The sequence below is a fragment of the Leptopilina boulardi genome, unplaced genomic scaffold (genome assembly GCF_019393585.1).
Source record: "Leptopilina boulardi isolate dan_hultmark-lab unplaced genomic scaffold, ZJU_Lbou_2.1 LbouV2_281, whole genome shotgun sequence".
NCBI lineage: Eukaryota > Metazoa > Arthropoda > Insecta > Hymenoptera > Figitidae > Leptopilina > Leptopilina boulardi.
The window spans coordinates 515648-521842 of NW_026137842.1; the positions used below are offsets into that span (position 1 = coordinate 515648).

The 6195-nt window shown below is 28.5% G+C and overlaps 1 long non-coding RNA gene across 1 annotated transcript; it reads left to right on the forward strand.

Moving 5' to 3' along the window:
- Positions 1-229: 229 nt before the first annotated feature.
- Positions 230-2502, forward strand: LOC127282127 (uncharacterized). The gene is made up of 4 exons (XR_007843148.1): positions 230-355; positions 860-1066; positions 1209-1374; positions 2200-2502. It is a non-coding gene; the product is annotated as an uncharacterized LOC127282127 (long non-coding RNA).
- Positions 2503-6195: the final 3693 nt, after the last annotated feature.

Here is a 6195-nt window from a genome sequence, read left to right on the forward strand (position 1 = left end):
TAATTATCTAAATTATTTTGTCGACATATTAATTTATTATTACTGATTTTCAAAAAGGAGAATAAATAATGCCAAGTAAAGTATCATGGCGATTCTAGAATAGGTGCAAAAGCCAAGTACAAGTGCAAGTCCAGATGCAAATCCCATGAGTGCAATAGAGATAGATAGACTACCTTACACACTCATGATCTAGTTACAAAAATCGCTTATCATTTTCTATGAATTATTAATTTTCGATTGTAGCGCCACCACACTTACGTAACAAACGCGGACAACCCCCACCACTAGAGTTTAAAAAAATGTCTGAAACCGGCCTTTTAACCGTTGTTGTCGTCGTTGATGTTCCCAAAAATATGTAAGTAAATATTAAGTTATAATATATCTGCTATTATATATCTAGATATATTTCTATATGCATATATTCATAATGTAAAAATAAAAGAAAATTATAATAAACAATATCAACAATCTTTGTTCAATATTTGCGGAGTTGTGTGTAGTTAACATAACCTAAGGTATACTAAAATTTTTTTGATTTAATTTGCGATTTAAACTTATAATTTTACAAAAATTTGTAAGACCAACTTATTTAAAATCAGTAAATTTTCAGTATGTTAATAAAAGCTTATACTTTTATAATATTAAATTGACAATTTTCTATAAACTTTCTATTATACAACAAAACATAATAAATGTGTCACTTTGAAATATGTGAAATCACTACGTGAAACATAAGTAATATTAATATTGCTATGAATGTAGTAAAATTACAGAAATTTTTTTTACAATTTATGTATAATAATAAATAAATAAATTGTGACAGTTTTGACTTTATTAAAAAAAAATTGTGTTGCTTAAGGAGTAACAATTGTTCCAAAAGGAAAAGCATTTGTTGGAAAAAGAGCAACAATTATTACAAAAGGAGCAACAACTGTTGCAAAAAGAGCAAGAGATATCTCAAAATTTAATAAATACCGCTCAAAATATAAATAAAAATCATCTACCATCCACATCAAGAAATAATTCAGAAAATCCCAAAAATCGGCGTAATTACTATAATTCGAAAGTGAGTGTTGACTTCAAAGATGCTAAAAATGATTTTAAAATGGCATTTTAAATAAAAAAATTTAATTTAGAATACAATTTTTAAAATCTCTTAAAAATTTGTAAATAACTTTCTTCTAAATTTTTCTAAATATTTTTTACAGAATCCTGGTAATCGACAATTTCAAAATTTTCCAAAAATAAAAAATAATAATAACAACAAAAACAACAATAATCACAACAATAACAATAATTTTCATAGAAGACAACACGACCACAATGGGAGAAATTGCAGAAACTGCAATGGGCCTCTACAAAATTGATGATTTGGTAATTTCATTTAGAATATGTACTAAATACTCAATTATATATTCCTATTTTAAGTATAGTATTTACTGATTTCAAGTGTTAAGTATTCTAAAATAGGTGCTAAGTATATATTTTTAAATTTCAGAATACTTCTTCTGTGTAAATAAATCTACACATTGCTAAACAAAATAACCTTTATTAAGAAAATAATTTTTTCCAGGTTTATGTATGTATGTATTTATTTATTATACAAGGCACAAAACTGTAGAATTTGAATTTAAACATTTTTTAAAATTAATTTTTCAATAATTAAAAATCACAGAGTTTTTAGACTTTCACAAGAAAAAAAATTTCAGAAACATAGAATAAATACTAGGCATCTACTTGAATTTAGTGAATACTAGACTATATCTTTTTTAAACCAGACAGTATTTTCTTTAAAATCTTTGACGTTTGTTTGAACATTGCTTGAAAGATAAAATTACCCTCACAAATTTAGGAAAATTTTAAAGTTTTAAAATTTTTAAATAAAATTTTTCCAAATAATTGTTTAAATTAATTTTTAAATTCTAATGATCTAAAATTTCTAATAATCACTGATCTATCTCTAAATTCTAGTATTGCAGAAAGTTCAGCAAAAATATAACGAAATCTTTAAATTTTGCATTTAAAAAATTTTTGATACTATGATGTTGGTTCCCGTATAGTATTGTAATTTTTAATCCTTTAAAAGAATTATAGAATCTTTGATTAAAAAATTTAATAATAAATAAAATTAATTTATGAAACAAAAGATTAGAAATATTTATATTTATTATAATTTTTTGCTATTTTGTTGTGAAATAGGTCTGCAAGCTTATGGAGTTCGTCAAAATTTCTTATACGACTGTACTTGTGGGAGAAGCTTTCAAAGTCCACAAATTTAAGTGACGATATGATGATTACTTAAAAGCACCAAGTTTCTCTATCTTTTTTTTATATTGTTATATTAATATTATAATTCTATTTCTTGTATAATCGATTTCGATTATCGCTAAAATGTATGTTTAAATAATATTTAGTAATTTCTAATCCTACGTATATAGTTTTATGCATGTAATATTTTATAAACATAAACGAATTACTCTAAATAAATCATTAATAAATGTTGCTATACACGGCTGTTTTCAAATTTTCATGACATTTACAGGATTTCTAGATCTTTCATGAAAATCCATGAATTTTTCAGGATTTCTAGCTTTTGCAGGTTCTGTAACAACCCAGCGTAAACAAAAATAGATGTCCAAATTGAATTTGCACAAATATCTTGAAAACAAAGAAGGCTAGGGACTTAAATTTTTTTAAATTGGGAAATGTAAAATGAGACGATTTTTAGCAAGATTAACTAAATCTAACTAATTTTTTTGCGTTTTAAGATTTTCAAAAAAAGTTTTTTGTTCATAACTTTGGTATTAACACGTATCAATATTTTTCTTTGATTTTGTACTTTTTCCAAGCGCATCTTTTGGCATATAAGCAAAGATTATCGGGTTTTTCCATCCAGAGTTATTAACATTTAACAAAATAAAAATTCTAAAAAAAATTACAAGAATTATGTTTAAAAATTTTTTTAATTAATCTTTAATATATCAATACTATCTTACACAGTATATAATTTATTTATTTAAAATATAAAAAATTGAAAGAAAGTATGGGACTTATCTCTATGAGGAGATCCCAGTTCGTTATGCAGAAATTATTTCTTTGAAACAATGTACTATAGAAAATTATGAAATGAAATTGCGTTTAATTATTTATAATAGTAAAGAAAATTATGAATTTAAACAAAATTGAATTTTGCCTTTTTAGACAATATTAAAAAATAGGAAAAGAAAGAATATTACACTTTCTTTAAAAACACCAAATATTTAATAAAAACCTAAATTACTAACTGCCATTAGTCAGAGTTCAGACCAAAAAAAATGCACAATTAAGAATATTCCGCATATCTCCATGTGCGTTTTTGTAAAAGTTGGTAATTAACAACAATAATTTGTTTATAACAATTATTGTTGTAACAATTACCTAATTTATATTTGTCAGTTTTTTTCAGACCAACAAAATGCACAATTAAGAAAAATCCGCATATCTCTATGTGCATTTTTGTAAAAGTTGGTAATTAACAACAACAATTTCTTTATAATAATTTTTGTTATGCTAATTATCTATTTTACATTTTTAATGTGTGTTTCATTCATTTTACATTTAATTTGAACTGGTATACTTATCTTTTTATCACTGTCTATTTAGAAGATATGCTTTAGTCGCCAAATTGCACTAAAATTTACACCACTTTTAATAATTTTTTTTAAACATTTTCGAGCAAAAATTTTTTTTTTACCGAGAACAGCGGAGTTCTTTAGACCCTCCTCTACCATCCCATACAAGTTTCGTCCTAAAATATTAATCCTAGCAAAATAAAATTTGAAAGTTGTGGGACACTTTTTCCTGTACTAGGTCACGTGGTTTTCTCCCACATGGCCTTAAGTTCTTTTCTTACGTGTTTAGTAGGCTTTTACAAAGAGAATATGATGCCTTAGTTATAAGTATAAATATACATGTGTTTTTTCTTTTTATTTATATTCATTATAGCAGATGATCGATGTTTTTAATTAAATTACTACAGTGATACCTCTCTTACTAATAGCAGACATCTCCTTCAACGGACGAAGTTTAAAAATCTCGGTTAAATTACATTGATTTATATATGGGATAAAAACCTCTCAGTAGCAGACACACAAATGCGAAGAATAACGGACGCTTGATCGATTGTTGTTTTCAATTTGAAAATTTAGCAACTAAAACAAAAGTTACCTTTTTGATGGGTAATACTTGTAATCATATCATGTCAATATTCATAGGATGCTCAAGCAACACGTTCAAGAACTGTTAGAATTAAAATTATTAGAAGAATTATTTATAAATAAAATGTCACAAAAAAAAGATTGAGTTTGAATGAAAAATGTGATAATATTAGTAGTAGGGCTGTACCAGTTCTAAAATACAGGTTATGTAGGAATCTGCCTTACTGACATATGGTAACTCTACATTAACCTTGGTCGCTGTTACCGACCGTTGTCGCGAGATGGCGCTGTTGCTCGCGGGAATTTTTTAATTTTATCCCCTTTGGCTAGGTTGGTGTTACCGACCGTTGTCGCAAGATGGCGCTGTTGCTCGCAGGAATTTTTGAAATTTTTAACCCGTTTGGTCACCTCGCTTACCACCCACTTCCACCCTCTTGGTTACCCTCCACTCCCTAATTTGTATATATATTTTTTAAATATTACCACCCACTTTCTACCCTCATGGCCACAACCACTCCCTAATTTGCATATGTCTTTCCTATGTATTAACATATACGGTCCCAAAAATTCAAAAATCATAATCAGAACCTCGAGGAAGAAAGGGTTCACGAGATACAGCGCGGGATTGTGGGTGGTTGGGAATGGGTGGCTGTGCTTGGTACACATTGGATGACTCAAAAGTGAAAGGTGCGCTGCAGATGTGCGAGTACGGTCACCGGGCCCGTTGGTAGTCCATGCGTCAAGTGGGGATGGATTTCAGTGGTGGGATGTTGTGAATGGTGGGGACTACATGTACCTCAGGCGCTTTCCGTGGCAAGGAAAGTCATTCTGTTCCAGCTTCCAGAATCAGCAGCATCAGACCTCTGTCACTAGTCATATATCTACAGCAATCTTCTTCAGAGGTCTCATTCCAGTACAAAACTTTGTTGAAGAAGCAGTACCAAGAGCATCAGCGTAAGTTAATCTTAGTTTTATATTCTTATGTATAAATTATATCAAATTAATCATAATCCTTTTTTCTGTTTTATATACACTGTTTAGTTCAAGAATATCAAGTCAATCTTCCTACAAGAGACAAACATTCATTTGCATTGCTAAATTTGATAGCAGCATTGTAAGTTTACTCAAATTACATATATTTGCATACACTTCTATTAATATTCATCAAATTGATTGTAATTCTGTTTTAGATGTACTAAAAGTAGCAAAGTGAAGTTTCGCAACATCATCTTCGGCAGACATCTTTAAAAAGCATTTTTCATTGATGACTACCCCCACCCCTTTAATTCCACCACTTCCTTTCCAACTAATTCCAAATTCTTTTGATAGGTTTTTCAGATTTTTAAGGTTATTTTCAGCATTCTTTTTATCGTTCTTTTTAGCATTCTATTCAGCTTTTTCTTTACACAATCCTTTTCAGAATTAAAAAAAGTCTAATCGTAGAAATATCGAAACATCTAAACCATACACCTCTATTGATAGTTTCAATGAGATGTGTGAAGCCTCAGACAATTTCATTGAGGCTGACAATATAGAGTTATACTCTAGAAAATCTGGTTACGATCGACTCATTAGTGCGTTTCAGTAACATCACAAGTCTAGACAAAATTATGCAATTTTAATTAAATTTTTTAGAAAATATAGCTTCTCAGTTCCTCAAAGACATAGAATCTTAACTTTATTAGATCATATAAATTACTTGAAATGTCACTATATTTTAGTACACGTTTATTGTCTTGTTGAACGAAAGGGGAAATTCATCGTCTCGCCAATACACCTAACCTCGCAGAAACGGTCCAAACATGTTAATCTTTTACGCGTTGATGATCATTACATTGATGAGGATAATGATAAAGAAGAAAAATAAGATTTCTCAATTTCCAACAAATACCACTATGTTTGGATAAAATCTTTATCGCATCTAATAAATAACCAAGTCTCAACAGATGGGCATGCGTTATTTATTTGCGATCGTTTTCTGCACTATTTTAGAAGTAAC